Source organism: Salvelinus fontinalis, chromosome 26 (assembly GCF_029448725.1).
Source record: "Salvelinus fontinalis isolate EN_2023a chromosome 26, ASM2944872v1, whole genome shotgun sequence".
NCBI classification, from domain to species: Eukaryota; Metazoa; Chordata; class Actinopteri; order Salmoniformes; family Salmonidae; genus Salvelinus; species Salvelinus fontinalis.
The window spans coordinates 31,193,211-31,213,269 of NC_074690.1; positions in this window are offsets into that span (position 1 = coordinate 31,193,211).

The window sequence follows — 20,059 nt, forward strand, 5'->3', positions numbered from 1 at the left end:
CCTCAACGAGGAGGAGAACAATCGTTACAACAGGCTATGACACTGCCCACAAAATGAGGTGGAAACTGAGATGCACTTCCTAACCTCCTGCTCAATGTATGACCATAATAGAGACAAATATTTCCCTCAGATTACACAGATCCACAAAGAATTTGAAAACAAACCCGATATTGATAAACTCCCATATCTACTGGGTGATATACCACAGTGTGCCATCACATCAGCAACATTTGTGACCTGTTGCCACAAGAAAAGGTCAACCAGTGAAGAACAAACACTATTGTAAATACAACCCATATTAATGGTTGTTTATTTTCCCTTTTGTACTTTAACCATTTGTACATCGTTACAACACTGTATATATACATATGACATTTGTAATGTCTTTATTAATTTGGAACTTCTGTGAGTGTAATGTTTACTGTTCATTTTTATTGTTTATTTAACTTTTGTATATTATGTAATCCACTTGCTTTGGCAATGTTAACATATGTTTCCCATGCTAATAAAGGCCCTTGAATTGAATTGATAGACAGAGAGAGAGACAGAGACAGATACAGAGACAGAGGGAGAACCTTGGTTTTAATGAGGTCTCCAGGGTGAGGCGTCACATCCTCTGTCTGGGGAAGGCTAACACCAGGTGGAAGAGTGGTAGTATTAGCGGATGGGAGAAGAAAGAAGGGCAACTTTGGCTTGAACAGAGCCAAGAGGCAATCACGTCAAGAGTCATCCCAATTAGCATCTCAATTTAGAGGGGAGATGGAGAAGGCTGGAGAAGTGCCCTCACCTCGTATCATCGTGTCTGTTTTGACTTACGAAGGACAATATTTTTCACATTCAGGCAACGGATTGTCTGTTTTTACCCTGTCTTGTTAGTGGAAAAACTCTGCCCCTCTCTGCTCCGTTGATGTGACAGCGAATTAAAAGGCTTTACACTGATAGAATATCATAATTACTAAAAACATCTAACCTTGACCCTTTTATCTTATTGCTGCTTTCAAAATATTGTTGTTTCACAACACTCAAATAAATATGACTCTGAGTGGAGCGGTAGGGAGAGCATGGGCTGTGTTAGTCGAACCAATGCGACATAGAACACTGCTACTGATGAGGGATAATTGAACTACTGAGTATCGACCCCAGGCTTATTTTCATGTCCTGTTGCTGTATTGCAGTGCATACGATTGAGTGTTTTAGTGCTTCACGACAGCACGTCCAGGGAGGCCCATTAGTGCTTATCTGTGAATGGATGATGGTTGGCTCTGCTATGATGAGCTCATTTGAGTGCACCTAGATGTGTCACTTAATTATGGAGACATGCATCGATTGCTAATCGGTCAATCATTCACCTGGAATCGTCACGGTCTGCTCGCGTACAAAGAGTAACTTCAGTATTTAACCTCACCTCGCTTCTCACGTGTTGTAGCTAGATAAGTGATAGTGCACTGACGTATTATATTATTATGAAGTAATTTTTATGCATATCAACCATGAGCACTGATTTTAGCTATGACCCCTAAAATTCAGATAGTGCACTCTGTGCCTTCGTTTGATCTTAAACAACTATATTGGTAATGCAAAGGCAAGTGCAGTATCTACCATCTAAATGTGTTCATCCAACGTTCTTGTTGTTTTACTATTTGACTTTGTATGGTCATTTATTTGACTTGGGGTCATAGGTCAAATCAGTGGTCATGGACGATATGCATAAAAAATTACATCAGTGTGTTATCACTTATCTACCTAGAACATATTTGTCTGGACACTAAATAAAACTTTAAAGCCATTTTTCTAAGTTTCCCTGTTTGCCAATTACTGCTCTTCACCTTTGACTGGCAGAGCGGGTAACTGCAGTCAAAACACAGAGGAACTTCAGTTCTGCTGTTTGCCTTGATTTTTACTTAGATTTTGTAGTTGCTGCAAATTTCACACTCCATTTTCTCTGAAACAGAACATAATTGAACCAGGACACTTTGTCACAAGATAAAACAGATACTACAAAGCTTGATTTCAGTCATAACTCAATTTTAAACAAAAGTGTAGTTAATGTGTTTTGCCTTTGTAGGGCAGAAATTGGTCCGTAACATAAAAGACCCCTACTACATTACATGGTCTATTGATGACTATCAATACAGCTTAATGAGGTGCTTTCATATCTATCCACCATGAGTACGTCTCAGGTCTGATTTCCCTGGGACCTACAAAAAACCCATGAGATCGCTCATCTCTTCTCCTTCTCCCAGAGGAAGACTTGTCTCCAAGCATTTATTGGGGGAAATGCTCATAAAATGTTACCTTCGAGAAAGAATTAGGTGAGAGGGGGAGGAAGACACAAACAGACAGACTCATGCTAGATCACTGTGATGCACAAACATGGTATACTAGACAACTTAAATGCCAAGGAGAGACTGTACAATAAGTATATAGGCTGGCCTTGGAGTATCTTATGGCAAGCCAGGTCAAGCCTTAGGCTTTTTTTGTATAATTTATAATATTTATTAGCCTACCATTTGAGGGAGGTTAATAATGTTTTAACAGTAGTTAGATGCTTTTGTATTCCACACTGGCATTCCTATTGCAAAATTGATTTGATTGATTTACAGTTGAAACAGCAGAAGAGGATTCTTATCACTATTATGTAAATGTACAAAATATATTCTCCCTTAACAGAGACATGAACACACATGCTTACACTGCCAGGGAGAGTTCTAAATCAACTCCTTGAAAGAGTTTAAGTTATTTACAGTCAAAAGGAATCGTCACAAGGAGTGGGTGGGTGGGTCTCTGTGGAACATCATAGCTAAGTTCGCAATTTCCAAAATAATCACATTCATTAATATTTCCCTTGAAATTATCAAAAATGTTCCAGAGGCAGGTGATACTGTACAGTGTACTCTCCGAGAATTAATAAAATTATTTTGTGAAATCTGGAAACTTTACCAGAGGTTGGTTGGAAATGTTGGAGTTGGTTGGCTATTCTTGCTGCCTGTAGCATGAAAATGCATTCATATTTGATCAAAGAGTTGTTTGTTTACATTGCATGAACTTGCTTATAGGGAAGACCCTAAACCTCAAAATCTTGTACTAAAATTAACACATTGAATTATTATACAGTGTACAAAACATTAGGAACACCTGCTCTTCGTCTCTCCATGACACTAACCGTATTTCTATCCGACCTGTTTATGTGAGTAAAGTACTGTAAGGGCTGTCGCTCTCCTCATCCTCGGACGAGGAGAGGAGAGAAGGATCATCAGACCAAAATGCAGCATTCGGGAAATAAGCCATCTTTTATTTAAACGACACGATGGCAACACGAAAAAACAAAACACTTTCAAAATTACAAAACAAGAAAACACGACGTAGACGAAAACCACGAACATGAACTTAACTAACTAACGTAAAACTCACGGACAGGAACAGACTACATCGAAACGAACATCCAAACAGTCCCGTATGGTGCAAACATAACACAGATACGGAAGACAATCACCCACAAACAAACAGTGAGAACACCCTACCTAAATATGACTCTTAATTAGAGGAGAACGCAAAACACCTGCCTCTAATTAAGAGCCATACCAGGCAACCAAAACCAACATAGAAACAGATAACATAGACTGCCCACCCAAAACACATGCCCTGACCTAAACACATACAAAAACAACATAAAACAGGTCAGGACCGTTACAAGTACATGTCGGATAAAACATATCATGACAGGCCAGATGGAAACAGAACATTTTTCAGTAAACTTTCGACAAAAAATGTCGACAAAACAAAATACTCTAGACAAGGTGGGATCTTTTTGTGTCGGTAAAATGAATTTTGCGAGAAATGTGGACATTCTTTCAAATATTGAAATCGTAACCATCATATGACGTGTGGTTCTCCCACTACGACTCGTCGGGAAAGCATGCTGTTTATTAAATTACAGATTAAATAAATGATGATGAACTTCACAGGGTGGTGAAAGTGCATGGTGATCTTGATGCTCCTTTCCAGTAAATATTGAGGGTCTTATTCTGGTAACATGATGATCAATGCCTGGCTGGCGTTTGACAAGTTTGTCCATAATAATCTCATCATGTAGATTATGGTCTACCTGCGCTCTAGCCAACGGTATCTCTTCATAGGCTATACATGTGCTCTAGCCAACAGCATCTCATCATGTGGGTAGGCTATTCATGGCACACTCGCTATATAACACAAACATTTTTGTGAGAAAACCATCAGTAGTGTTGAAAATGAAATGGAAACCCATTTAAGCTTGTATTCTTTATTCTGTACATGGGAATTTAACCGCCAAAGGTATGTCACAATGCACAGCCTTTTATCTGCGACAAGTCAATTTGATGGAAACACATCTCTGGTGCATATTGTTTTTATGCTGATTTTAGAATAGTCGCATAAAAATCTGTCGCCAATTGAATGGAAACCCAGCTATAGACTGACCAGGGGAAAGCTATGATCCCTTATTGATGTCCAATGCTAAATCCACTTCAGTCAGTGTAGATGAAGGGGAGGAGACAGGTTAAAGAAGGAGTTTTAAGTCTTGAGACAATTGCGACATGGATTGTGCATGTGTGCCATTCAGAGGGAGAATGAGCAAGCCAAAATATTTAAATGTAAGTAACACCACCCCCACCCTACCCCCACCCCCCAAAAAAGAAAACATTTGTTACAGAAATGTTCTGCATCCGATTCCCAACAGACATATGAACACATTTTCCTCTGTCAGTCTATTCACTCTGCCATGGGCCCTGCTGTCAGGATGGTGTATTGGAGGCGAAGTCAAGTGCAGGAGAACAGATACTAATGAACAGGCGCACTATATTATAGTTCCAAAAAACCGAGAGCACTACACGCTCAAAAAACGGAACATAAAAGTAGAGCGTGTAAACTAACACCACCTAACATGAAAACAATTACACACAACACATGATGGGAAACAGAGGGTTAAATACAAGTAGCTTAATTGGGGAAATGAAAACCAGGTGTGTATGGAAACAAGACAATACAAATGGATATACGAAAAATGGAGCGTCGATAGAAAGCCGGTGACGTCGATCGCCGAACGCCGCCCAAACAAGGAGAGGGGCTGACTTCGGCAGAAGTCATGACAGTGCCGACACCGGCCTCGAGGACGACCCGGAGGATGAGGCGCAGGGCAATCCGGCCGGCGACGGTGAAACTCACACAGTAGTTCAGGATCTAAAACATCTGCAACTGGAACCCAGCACCTCTCCTCCGGCCCGTACCCCTCCCACTCCACAAGATACTGAAGGCCCCTCACCCGACGCCTCAAATCCAGGATGGAACGAACGATGTACGCCGGGGCCCCCTCGATGTCCAAAGGGGGCGGAGGGACCTCCCACACCTCAGATTCATGGAGCGGACCAGCCACCACCGGCCTGAGGAGAGACACATGGAACGAGGGGTTAATACGATAATCAGAGGGACGCTGTAATCTATAACATACCTCGTTCACCCTCCTCAGGACTTTAAATGGCCCCACAAACCGCGGACCCAGCTTCCGGCAGGGCAGGCGGAGGGGCAGGTTACGGGTCGAGATGCAGACCCGGTCCCCCGGTGTCTCACTGCGGTGACGGTCCGTGCTGGCTTTCTGGTGACGTGCGGCTTGCTGGCGATGGACACGGGTGGCCTCCCATGTCTCCTCCGCGCGCCTAAACCAGTCGTCCATCCCAGGAGTCTCGGTCTGACCCTGATGCCACGGTGCCAGAACCAGCTGGTATTCCAATACGCACTGAAATGGGGAGAGGTTAGTGGAGGAGTGGCGAAGCGAGTTCTGTGCCATCTCTGCCCAGGGCACAAACACTGCCCACTCCCCCGGCCGGTCCTGGCAATAGGACCGCAGAAACCTGCCCACATCCTGGTTGACTCTCTCTACCTGCCCATAACTCTCAAGGTGAAAACCCGAGGTAAGGCTAATCGAGGCCCCCAGACGTTCCATGAACGCCTTCTAAACTCTCGACGTGAACTGGGGACCCCGATCAGACACTATATCCTCAGGCACCCAGTATTGCCGGAAGACGTGTGTAAACTGGGCCTCCGCAATCTGTAGGGCCGTAGGGAGACCAGGCAGAGGGAGGAGACGACAGGACTTAGAAAAACAATCCACAACGACCAGGATCGTGGTATCAGTTAGGAAATCCACTGACAGATGTGACCAAGGTCGTTGTGGAACGGGTAAGGGATGTAACCTACCTCTGGGCAGGTGTCTCGGAGCCTTACACTGGGCACACACCGAGCAGGAGGAGACATAAACCCTCACGTCCTTAGCCAAAGTGGGCCACCAGTACTTCCCAGTCAGACAGCGCACCGTCCGACCGATCCCCGGATGACCAGAGGGAGACGTGTGGGCCCAAGAGATCAACTGGTCACGGACAGCATACGGAACGTACACATGCCCAACGGGACACTGGAAGGGAGCGGGCTCTGTATGCAACGCCTGCTCAATGTCCGCATCTAGATCCCACATGACCGGCGCTACCAGGCAGAAGGCCGGGAGTATGGGAGTTTGATCCATGGGCTGCTCCTCTGCGTCATACAGCCGGGACAGTGCGTATGCCTTCTTATTCTGGGAACCTGGTCTGTAAGACAGGGTAAACACAAAACGGATAAAAAGAACATGGCCCACCTTGCCTGACGAGGATTCAGTCTCCTCGCTGCCTGGATGTACTCCAGGTTGTGGTGGTCAGTCCAGATGAGAAAAGGGTGTTTAGCCCCCTCAAGCCAATGTCTCCATGCTTTCAATGCTTTAACCACAGCCATCAACTCCCGGTCTCCCACATCATAGTTACGCTCCGCTGGGCTGAGCTTTTTCGAGAAGAAAGCACAGGGGTGGAGTTTCGGTGGCGTGCCCGAGCGCTATGAGAGCATGGCTCCTATCCCAGACTCGGATGCGTCCACCTCCACTATGAAGTCCAAAGAGGGATCCGGATGGGCCAGCACTGGAGCCGAAGTAAACAGAGCTCTTAGTTGCCCAAAAGCCCTGTCCGCCTCAGCCGACCACCGCAACCTTACAGGACCCCCCTTCAGCAGTGAGGTAATGGGCGCAGCAACCTGGTCAAAACCCCGGATAAATCTCCGGTAGTAATTGGCAAACCCTAAAAATCGCTGCACCTCCTTAACTCTGGTGGGAGTCAGCCAATTACGCACGGCAGCAATGCGGTCACTCTCCATCTCCACCCCTGATGTGGAAATGCGATACCCTAGGAAGGAGACGACCTGCTGAAAGAACAGGCATTTCTCAGCCTTGACGTACAGATCATGCTCCAACAGTCGTCCAAGTGCCTTGCGCACCAAGGACACATGCTCGGCGCGTGTAGCGGAGTAAATCAGAATGTCATCGATATACACACTACACCCTGCCCGTGCAGGTCCCTGAAAATCTCGTCTACAAAGGATTGGAAAACTGGTGGAGCATTCATCAACCCGTACGGCATGACTAGGTACTCATAATGCCCTGTGGTGGTACTAAACGCTGTCTTCCACTCGTCTCCCTCCCGGATACGCAGGTTATACGCACTCCTGAGATCCAGTTTCATGAAGAAGCGCGCCCCATGCATTGACTCAATTGCCGTGGCAATAAGAGGTAGCGGGTAACTATACTTCACCGTGATTTTATTGAGACCTCTATAGTCAATGCACGGGCGTAAACCTCCATCCTTCTTCTTCACAAAAAAGAAACTTGAGGAGGCCGACCGGTGAAGTAGAGGGCCGAATGTACCCCTGACGCAGAGATTCAGAGACATATGGATCCATAGCCACTGTCTCCGCCTGCGAAAGGGGATACACGTGACTCCTGGGAAGCGCAGCGTCTGCCAGGAGATTTATCGCACAATCCCCCCGTCGATGAGGTGGTAATTTAGTCGCCTTCCTTTTACAGAAGGCGAGAGCCAAATCGGCATATTCTGGGGGGATGTGCACGGTGGAGGCCTGGTCTGGACTTTCCACCGTGGTAGCACCAACGGAAACCCCTACACACCTCCCTGAGCACTCTCGCGACCACCTCGTGAGAGCCCTCTGTTGCCAGGAAATAGTGGGGTTATGTAGAGCCAACCAAGGAAGGCCTAGTACCACAGGAAACGCAGGAGAGTCAATGAGAAAGAGACTGATTCTCTCCTCATGATTCCCCTGCATAACCATGGCCAAGGAGATGATGGCCTCCTTGATTAGCCCGGATCCTAATGGTCGACTATCTAGAGCGTGTACCGGGAAGGGTCTAACTATGGGAAAAATGGGGATCCCTAACCTAATGGCTAATGCTCAGTCAATAAAATTCCAGCTGCGCCTGAATTCCAGCTGCGCCTGAATCGACGAGCGCCTTATGCTGAGAATGTGGGGAAACTCAGGGAAACAAACAGGCACTAACAGTTGATCAACAGAGGACTCTGGATGAGTGTGTTGCAAACTCACCTGAGGTGATGCCAGAGGGCCCTGCCTGTTGCCTCGACTCCCAGAGGAACCAACATGGCACCGACCGGCAGTGTGTCCTCTGCGGCCACAGATGGCGCACGTGATGGTTCCTCCTCCAGTCTCCCTATGAGCAGCCCCTCCTAACTCCATGGGCACCGGAGCAGGAGTGCTGGATGATGGAAGCAGAGCCCCCTCTGACAGAGTCCCCTCTGAACGTCCGTGGGTGACCAGCAGGTTATCCAACCGGATGGACAAATCCACCAGTTGGTCGAAGAAAATGGTGGCATCCCTGCAGGCCAGTTCACGCCGGATGTCCTCTCGTAGGCTGCATCGATAATGGTCGATGAGGGCCCTGTCGTTCCAGCCTGCTCCGGTGGCCAAGTTCCGGAATTCCAGGGTGAAGTCCTGGGCGCTCCTCGTCCCCTGTCTCAGATGGAAGAGCCTCTCCCCCGCCGCTCTGCCCTCAGGTGGATGGTCGAAGACGGCCCTGAAGCGACGGGTGAACTCCTCGAAGTGGTCTGGCGCCACGTCTCTTTCTCTCCACACGTCGTTTGCCAACTCCAGCGCTCTTCCTGTGATCCATCATGGAACAAAGATGTTGTAACAAGGCCGAATGATCCTGGACGCGCTCCTCGACTCCTCTAACCGGGGTACCTGCTCCTGCTGACTCCATTGAAGGTGTGTAAGTTCTAAGCTGCCTCTGGAAGCAACGTCAGCACAAGACCTGTTCGTCTGGAGCTTCATGAAATGGGTTTCCATGGCCGAGCTGCCAAACACAAGCCAGTGGAAAATAGTTATTTGTAGTGATCAATAACGTTTCACCATCTGGCAGTCCGACAGATGAATCTGGGGTTGGCGGATGCCAGGAGAACGCTACCTGCCCAAATGCATAGTGCCAACTGTAAAGTTTGGTGGAGGAGGAATAATGTTCTGACCTCAACCCCATCGAACACCTTTGGGCTGAATGGAAGGAAGTCCCCGCAGCAATGTTCCAACATCTAGCGGAAAGCCTTCCAGAAGAGTGGAGGCTGTTTATAGCAGCAAAGGGGGACCAACTCCATATTAATGCCCATGATTTTGGAATGAGACGTCTGACGAGTGTAGTGTATGCAGGTAGTGTATGCATTAATTTGTGGTTGTCCATCATCCATTTTGTATAGTATGTTACAATTCTTATGATATGTTACGAATTTGCAAAATGTACAATGTTACGAATTCCAATTTAGTGGCTAAAGTTAGCTAGGTGGCTAATGCTAACGTTAGCTAGCTGTTAACGTTAGCTAGGGTAAAGGGTTAGGAGTTAGGTTAAAGGGTTAAGGTTCGGGGAAGGGTTAGCTAAAAGGGTTATGGGAAGAGTTAGCTATCATGCTAAGTAGTTGCAAAGTGTTGTAGCTAAAAAGTAGCTGATAAGTTGCTAAAATGCTAAAGTTGTCCTTGATGAGAATCGAACATGCATCCTTTGGGTTGCTAGACATTCATGGTATACACCCACCCATCCCTCATTTTGGGTTACTCTACGTTCACATTATACACTCACCCATCCACCCCTCGTTTTTACCTTTAGTATCCTTATCTTATGTAACCCTACCAAACTTAACATATCATACTAATTTGAGTGTCCCGAATTTCCGTTTACTATGTTACACCTAGTCTGAGTCCCGGCTGAAAATTAGGCTACCTGCACATGTTTGTCCACTCCAAAATAATTCCAGCATCTAAACAGTTGCACTGTGCACCAGCTCCATTTGATGAATGGAAAGAGACATCTGTTACAAAACACCAAAAAGTGTAATGACATGCGGTGATTGTCATTGGGTCTACACTCTTGTAGCCTGAATGAATTGATGCGTCTTGCTGACAAAATGACATTTTTTGTAGAAAGAAAAGTTGGGACACCAAAAAAGGGGCTGAAATACAGGACATTCCAGGGATGACAAGTGCAGCAACAGGGGCAAAAATTGTTTAAACTAGTCCTTGCATGCATAGCTCTGTCTATGAATTTGAGAGTGGTTACACTTCTCCAGCCCCATGGTCTAGATACAAAGAGGAAGTGTCTACCCTAAATGCTGTTACCCTGTATGGTCTTCAGCTCACTTAATGTTGTACATGGTGTCATACTGCCCCCTACCTCAAACGAAGAGGTCATACAAGCAGGAGTATATTATGCAGTATGTTGTATGTAAAGAGGAACATATGAGCACTGTATCAAAGGTAATTAGTACAATAGTGGTGTTTAGCTGCGAAAATGTATTCTGACCTGAGGGCTGTAAAAAGCTACACCCAGCACTGCAGGTCCCTCTCACTTTACTACCATGCTGCTCTACAACTGTTGATCTCAACTGCCAGTTCTGTTCAAATGAGTGTCATTACCACAGAGATCTAATTATATGGTCGTTACCTACTTTCCTAGTACAGACTGAGATATGTCCCGGGATTCATCCGATAGCATTGAGGAGTTTACCACAAGAGTCACGGGCTTCATCAATAAGTGCACATCTCCACATTGACTATATGTATCCAAACCAAAAACCATGGATTACAGGCAATATCCATGCTGGGCTAAAGGCTAGAGCTACCACTTACAAGGAACGGGACATGCTCATGGACACATACAAGAAAGCCCGCTAGGACCTCCGACGAGACATCGAACATGCAAAAGGACAATATAGGAGGAAGGTGATATCCTATTACACCGACTTCAAAGCTCTTTGTATGTGGCAGGGCTTGTCACATACTACAACGGATTAAAAAAGGAAACCCAGTCGTGAGCTGCCCAGTGACACAAAACTCCCATACCAGCTAACTGCCTTTTATGCTCGCTTCGAGGAATACAACACGTCTTGCGTGAAAGCCCTTATCTTTTAATATCTCCTTGTCCCAGTCTGTAATCACAACATGTTTCAAGCTGACCATCATTGTCCCTGTTTCCAAGAGCTCCAAGGAAATCTGCCTAAATCTCTATTTCCCTGTAGCACTTACATCTGTAATTATTAAGTGCTTTGAAAGGCTGGTCATGAAACACATCAACACCATCCTCTCAGACACGCAATCTCAATTGCACTTCACACTACCCTCTCCCACCTGGACAAGAGGGGAAATGACTAATGTATGTGAGAATGCTGTTCATAGACTAGAGCTCCACTGTCACGATCGTCATGGGAAGAAGTGGACCAAAGCGCAGCGTGGTACGTGTTCATTCTATTTATTTAATTAATGAACACCGACAAACAACAAAACAAAATACGAACGTGACATTCTGCAGGGCAAAATAACAACCAATGCAAAAATAAGAACCAACAAATGAAAGAGGGAAAAATGACTGCCTAAGTATGATTCCCAATCAGAGACAACGATAGACAGCTGCCTCTGATTGGGAACCACACTCGGCCAAAAACAAAGAAATAGAAAACATAGAAATAAAGAAACTAGAATGCCCACTCTAGTCACACCCTGGCCTAACCAAAATAGAGAATAAAAGCCTCTCTATGGCCAGGGCGTGACATCTGCATTCAACAGCATAGTCCCCTCCAAGTTTGCCGATGACACAACGGTGGTAGGCTTGATCACCGGCGGCAACAAGAAAGCCTACAGGGAAGAGTTTCAGAGATTTAGCACTGTGGTGCCAGGACAACAACCTCTCCCTCAACGTCAGTAAGACCAAGGAGCTGATCGTTGACTATAGGAGGGGAGAGAAAATCGACATCCACATTACAGGGCTGTAGTGGAGCGGGTCGAGAGCTTCAAGTTCCTTGGCGTCCACGTCACGATGGACTTTTTTTTATATATACACATCTTTTTAAAATGTATTTTCCACTAACCCTACCACCCCTCTCATAATTGGAGTAAACTAATGAATAACAACACTTAGGCTTCTACTTCCAGCTTATACATACTATATATATATTTTACAGACACATCTATTTTACAATAGTTATCTTTTGTTTGTTTTTACTCCTATCCTTCCGCTACCCTCAACCCCTGAAGATCATCCAGTTTGATTTCTATTTGCCATATATTTTTCAACTGTGCTGTTTCACAAAAGTTCTGAACCTAATATACATTTTAAGGAAACAGTATATTTTACATTAGTTATCGTGTTATTAGTCCCACACTTCAGCTCCACTCAACCCCTCCCATCTATCACCTAACAGCATCCATATTGGATTTCTATTTGCCATACATTTTTCAACTGTGCTGTAATGTTTCACAAAGGTTCTGAACCTTTCTACTCTCATAGTTTCTACAGATTGTAAATTAAAGATACATGTTATTGCTAAAGGTATTATTATATTATTGATCAATTGACTTCTTCCCCCAAGCCATAAGACTTTGAAACAGTTGTGTAAAAAGTAAAGATACAGTACCTTAATAGAAAATGACTCAAGTAAAAGTGAAAGTCACCCATTAAAATACTACTTGAGTAAAAGTCTAAAAGTATTTGGTTTTAAATATACTAAAGTATGAAAAGTACATGGAATTCCTAAAATATACTTAAGTGTCATTTCAAATTCCTTCTATTAAGCATACCAGACGGAAAAGCAGACAGATAGCCAGGGGCACACTCCAACACAAATGAAGCATTTGTTTAGTGAGTCCCCCAGATCAGAAGCGGTAGGGATGACAAGGGATGTTCTCTTGATAAGTATGTGAATTAGACAATGTTCCTGTCCTGTAAGTATTCAAAATGTAACAAGTACTTTTGGGTGTCAGGGAAAATGTATAGATTAAAAAGTATTTTATTTTCTTTAGGAATATAGAGAAGTAAAAGTTGTACCAAATATAAATAGTATAGTAAAGTACAGATACCCCAAAAAACTACTTAAGTAGTACTTTCAAGTATTTTCACATAAGTACTTTACACCACTACTTTCAAATAGCTACTAGACTGATAAATAGTCCGGGTAACCATTAATTTACTATCTTGCACTGACCCTTTACACAAACCCTCACTAGATTATACATGCTATATACACTATATACAAAAGCATGTGGACTCCGTTTCAAATTAAGTGGAAACGTCCAGGAGCAACAACGGCTCAGGCCCAAAGTGGTAGGCCACACAAGCTCACAGAACGGGACCACCGAGTGCTGAAGCGTGTAGCACGTAAAAATAATTTGTCCTCGGTTGCAATACTCACTACCGAGTTCTAAACTGCCTCTGGAAGCAACATCAGCACAATAACTGTTTGTCGGGAGCTTCATGAAATGGGTTTCCATGGCCGAGCAGCTGCACACAAGTTTACGATCACCATGCGCAATGTGTTAGGCTTACCGCCATTGTACTCTGGAGCAGTGGAAGCACGTTCTCTGGAGTGATCAATCAAGCTTCACCATCTGGCAGTCCGACGGATGAATCTGGGTTTGGCTGATGCCAGGAGAACGCTACCTGCCTGAATGCATAGTGCCAACTGTAAAGTTTGGTGGAGGAGGAATTATGGTCTGGGCTCTATTTCATGGTTCGGGCTAGGCTCCTTAGTTCCAGTGAAGGGAATTCTTAATGCTACAGCATACAATGACATTCTAGACGATTCTGTGCTTTCAAATTTGTGGCAACAGTTTGGGGAAGGCCCTTTCCTGTTTCAGCATGACAATACCCCTGTGCAGAAAGCGAGGTCCATACATAAATTATTTGTCGAGATCGTTGTAGAAGAACTTGACTGGCATGCACAGAGCCCTGACCTCATCCCCATCGAACAGTTTTGGGGTGAATTGGAACGCCAACTTCGAGTCGGGCTTAATCGCCCAACATCATTGCCCGACCTCACTAATGCTCTTGTGGAGGAATGGAAGCAAGTCCCTGCGGCAATGTTCCAACATCTATTGGAAATCTGTCCCAGAAGAGTGGAGGCTGTTATGACAGCAAAGGGGGGACCAACTCCGTATTAATGCCTATGATTTTGGAATTAGATGTTCGGCGAGCGGGTGTCCAAATATTTTTGGTCGTGTAGTGTATGTACACACTCACACAGACCACTTTGGCACTCCCACACAACCCCCCCCCCCCCCCACACACACACACACACACCACGTACAGTACCAGTCAAAAGTTTGGACACATCTACTCATTCAAGAGTTTTTCTTTATTTTCACTATTTTATACATTGTAGAACAATAGTAAATAACACATATGGAATGATGTAGTTACCAAAAAAGTGTTCAACAAATCAAAATATATTTTAGATTTTAGTTTCTTCAAAGTAGCATTTCATTGTAAAGTCTACACCAGTTGTATTCGGCACATGTGACATAAAATGTGATACTTTTTTACCATACATCTAAAATGTTGTAAAATCAGACGCAGCCATCATCTGTTTTAGCTTTGATCTCTCTGTAGGCTATGTCTGTGTCCTGACTGCAGACCTCTCGTGTCAAACTGATACATCCTGATAGCTGGTTATATTTATGAATGATAACAGCTTTAGATTTCACATTTCTATCTATACTCTATACTGAGGCTATAGGACTGAGACTAACAGAGTAGACCATACTTGTACAACCACATGGTGGCAATATTTATCTATTTAACTGTTATCACAAAGTCAAAAGAACTGAATCCATCCTTATACTATTGACCAGACATTGCCTATGGGCAACAAATTTGGAACACACAGGGTGTGCAGGCTTTTTCAGCCAAGTATTATATCAACACACCTGATTACACTAACTAAGCAATAACTTTCATGCTTGACTCCGGTATGGTAGTGCTAGTGTAACATCTATTCAAACCACAGGTTCTAGGCCCATTAAAACAGGCCTATAGGGAACAGTCTGAGGCAGATATAAAAAATTAAAAAAATATATATTTTTTTTTATTCAGGTATATGATTAGCTTTTTTGAAATAGGATCTTACTGGTTCTGAAGGTCTGATTCAATAGTATATGCCTGTTTGGACCCCCATCTGATGTTCTCAAAACACATTTTCAACACTACTTGAGTAAAAGTCTAAAAGTATTTGGTTTTAAATATACTTAAGTATCAAAGGTAAATGTAATTGCTCAAATATACTTAAGTATCAAAAGTAAAAGTGAAGGTATAAATGGGGCAGGGGTAGGTTGACCTCAGGTCTCCCCACTGGAAGCCCAAGGTAGAGGGAGTCTATCAAATAGCACTCCTCTAACTTTGTACAGTACTAATGCAATTAATAAAATCAGTCACACTACGAAATACTACCAAATAAACCACAATTCATTCATAATACTCTTAATATATAGTTTCACCGACATATTGTTGCATTTTTTTCTGGTTTGTGCGAAATCTTTAAGAATAATATAAAACCAGTCTGCACACCACCAAGGTGAATTGGTTTAGTCTTGACTCTTGGTTGACAGTGTTGTGGGATTGGTAATGTATTGATGCTGGAGTGTCAAATCAAGACATTTGATTCTACTTGTCTTTGTTACTTTTTAAAAATATTTTTGAGTCTTATTTTTGTAAGTATTATTTATATATATATATATATATATATATATATATAGTTTTAAATGTTATGATTATTTATTTGTGTTGTTCCAAATGTATGAATAAAAATGACGATTTGTCACCTCAAACTGGAGGAAGAGTTCTTCAGTGAGTTGGACAGGAGGGATATAATACAGACAGGCCCAGATCCCCGTTATTCGCTGGAGAAGGAAACTGAGATTTCGCAGAAAGAGATCAGGTTACCTTGTGAGGATCAGGCGACGTGTGGCTAATCTGCCATTACCTTCCGTCCTTCTAGCTAACGTTCAATCGCTGGAAAATAAATAGGAAGAACTGAAAGTACGTTTATCCTACCAACGGGACATTCAAAACTGTAATATCTTATGTTTCAACGAGTCGTGGCTAAACGACGACATTAAGAAAATACAGCTGGTGGGTTATACACTATCGGCAGGACAGAAAAACAGCCTCTGGTAAGACACAGGGCAGGGGCCTATGCATTTATGTAAACAACAGCTGGTGCACAATATCTAAGGAAGCGTCACGCCCTGACCTTAGAAATCCTTTTTATGTCTCTATTTTGGTTGGTCAGGGCGTGAGTTGGGGTGGACATTCTATGTTTTTGTTCTATGTTGTCTATTTCTATGTGTTTGGCCGGGTGTGGTTCTCAATCAGAGGCAGCTGTCTATCGTTGTCTCTGATTGAGCCATACTTAGGTAGCCTTTTCCCACCTGTGTTTTTTGGGTAGTTGTTTTCTGTTTTGTGTCTGCGCCAGACAGGGCTGTTTTGTTTGTTCCGTTTTGTTATTTTTTTGTTCGAGTGTTCAGTGTTATTAAAAGTCATGAACACGTACCACGCTGCACCTTGGTCCTCTCCTTCTTCCTCAGACGAACGTCGTTACAGAACTACCCACCACCAAAGGACCAAGCAGCGTGGTGTAATGGACTCCTAGACATGGGAGGAAATCCTGGATGTCAAGGGACCCTGGGCACAGACGGGAGAGTATCGGCGTCCAAAAGAGGAGCTGGAGGCAGCTAAGGCGGAGCGGCAACGCTACGAGGAGTTGGCTCGAGGAGGCGTGCACGAGAGGCAGCCCCATATTTTTTTGGGCGGGGGCACACGGGGAGATTGGCTGAGTCAGGTCATAGACCTGAGCCAACTCCTCGTGTTTGCCGTGGGGAGAGATTGACCGGGCAGGCACCGTGTTATGCGGTGACGCGCAAGGTGTCCCCAGTGTGCACTCATAGCCCGGTGCGCTACATCGCAGCTCCTCGCATCGGCCGGACTAGAGTGGGCATCGAGCCAGGAAGGCTGGTGCCGGCTCAGCACATCTGGCCTCCAGTGCGTCTCCTCGGCCCGGGTTATCCTGCACCTGCCCTACGCACGGTGTCCCCGGTTCGCCAGCACAGCCCAGTGCGGCCTGTTCCAGCTCCCCGCACTTGCCGGGCTACAGGGGGTATCCAGCCAGGACGAGTTGTGCTAGCTCTGCGCTCGAGACCGCCAGTGCGCCTCCACGGCCCAGTGTATCCGGTGCCTCGGCCAAGGAAGAGGCCTCCTGCATGTCTCCCCAGCCTGGTGAGTCCTGTGCCTGTGCTAAGCCCTAACCCTCCTGCATGTCTCCCCAGCCTGGTGAGTCCTGTGCCTTCTCCTGTGTCCCTCCACTCCAGTGATGATCCATGGCACGAAGCCTCCAGTGATGATCCATGGCACGAAGCCTCCAGTGATGATCCATGGCAAGAAGCCTCCAGTGATGATCCATGGCACGAAGCCTCCAGTGATGATCCATGGCACGAAGCCTCCAGTGATGATCCATGGCAAGAAGCCTCCAGTGATGATCCATGGCACGAAGCCTCCTGTGTGTCTCTCCACTCCAGTGACACCCTCCAGTGCGGAGCCGCCAGAGTCGCCCTCCAGTGCGGAGCCGCCAGAGTCGCCCTCCAGTCCGGAGCCGCCAGAGTCGCCCTCCAGTCCGGAGCCGCCAGAGTCGCCCTCCAGTCCGGAGCCGCCAGAGTCGCCCTCCAGTCCGGAGCCGCCAGAGTCGCCCTCCAGTCCGGAGCCGCCAGAGTCGCCCTCCAGTCCGGAGCCGCCAGAGTCGCCCTCCTGTCCGGAGCCGCCAGAGTCGCCCTCCTGTCCGGGGCCCGCTGCGAGGGTCCCCAGTCCGGGGTCGGCGGCGAGGTGCAGCGTGGTACGTCCCGCACCAGACCCGCCACCGCAGATAGATGTCCACCCAGACCCTCTCCTATAGGTTTAGGTTTTGCGGCCGGAGTCCGCACCTTTGGGGGTGGGGGGTACTGTCACGCCCTGACCTTAGAGATCCTTTTTATGTCTCTATTTTGGTTGGTCAGGGTGGGCATTCTATGTTTTTGTTCTATGTTGTCTATTTCTATGTGTTTGGCCGGGTGTGGTTCTCAATCAGAGGCAGCTGTCTCTCGTTATCTCTGATTGAGAACCATACGAAGGTAGCCTTTTCCCACCTGTGTTTTGTGGGTAGTTGTTTTCTGTTTTGTGTCTGCACCAGACAGGACTGTTTTGTTATTTTTTTGTTCTAGTGTTCAGTGTTATTAAAAGTCATGAACTCGTACCACGCTGCACCTTGGTCCTCTCCTTGTTTCTCAGACGAACGTCATTACAGGAAGTCTTGAGGTTTTGCTCGCCTGAGGTAGAGTAACTCATGATAAGCTGTAAACCACACTATCTACCTAGAGTTTTTCATCTGTATTTTTCGTAGCTGTCTACATACCACTACAGACCGATGCTGGCACTAAAACTGCACTCAATGAGCTGTATACCGCCATAAGCAAACAGGAAAACGCTCATCCAGAGGTGGCGCTCCTAATGGCTGGGGACTTAAATGCAGGAAAACTTAAATCAGTTTTACCTAATTTCTATCAGCATGTTAAATGTGCAACCAGAGGGATAACAATTCTAGACCACCTTTACTCCACACACAGAGACGTGTACAAAGCTCTCCCTCGTCCTCCATTTGGCAAATCTGAACATAATTCTATCCTCCTGATTCCTGCTTACAAGCTAAAATTAAAGCTGGAAGCAATAGTGACTAGGTCTATAAAAAAGTGGTCAGATGAAGCAGATGCTAAACTACAGGACTGTTTTGCTAGCATAGACTGGAATATGTTCCAGGATTCTTCAGATGACATTGAGGAGTACACCACATCAGTCACTGGCTTTATCAATAAGTGAATCAATGACGCCGTCCCCACAGTGACTGTACGTACATACCCCAACCAGAAGCCATGGATTATAGGCAACATTCGCACCGAGCTAAAGGGTAGAGCTGCCACATTCAAGGTGTGGGACTCTAACCTAAGTATATTTGAGCAATTACATTTACCTTTGATCCCTCTATGACCTCCGACGAACCATCAAACAGGCAAAGTGTCAATACAGGACTAAGATCAAATCGTACTACACCGGCTCCGATGCTCGTCGGATGTGGCAGGGCCTGCAAACTATTACAGACTACAAAGAGAAGCACAGCTGAGAGCTGCCCAGTGACACGAGCTTAACAGACGAGCTAAATAACTTCTATGCTCGCTTCGAGGCAAGCAACACTGAAACATGCATGAGAGCATCGGGACGACTGTGTGATCACTCTCTCCGCAGCCGATGTGAGTAAGACCTTTAAACAGGTCAACATTCACAAGTCCGCAGGGCCATACGGATAACCAGGACGTGTACTCCGAGCATGCGCCGACCCACTAGCAAGTGTCTTAACTGACATCTTCAACCTCTACCTGTCTGAGTCTGTAGTACCAACATGTTTCAAACAGTCCACCGTAGTCCCTGTGCCCAAGAACACTAAGGTAACATGCCTAAATGACTACCAACCCGTAGCACTCACGTCTGTAGCCATGACATGCTTTGAAAGGCTGGTCATGGCTCACATCAACACCATTATCCCAGAAACCCTAGACCCACTCCAATTTGCATACCACTCAAACAGATCCACAGATGATGCAATCTCTATTGCACGCCACACTGTCCTTTCACACCTGGACAAAAGGAACACCTATGTGAGAATGCTATTCGTTGGCTACAGCTCAGCGTTCAACACCATAGTGCCCTCATAGCTCATCACTAAGCTAAGGACCCTGGGACTAAACACCTCCCTTTGCAACTGGATCCTGGACTTCCTGACGAACCGCCCCCAGGTGGTAATGGTAGGTAGCAACACAT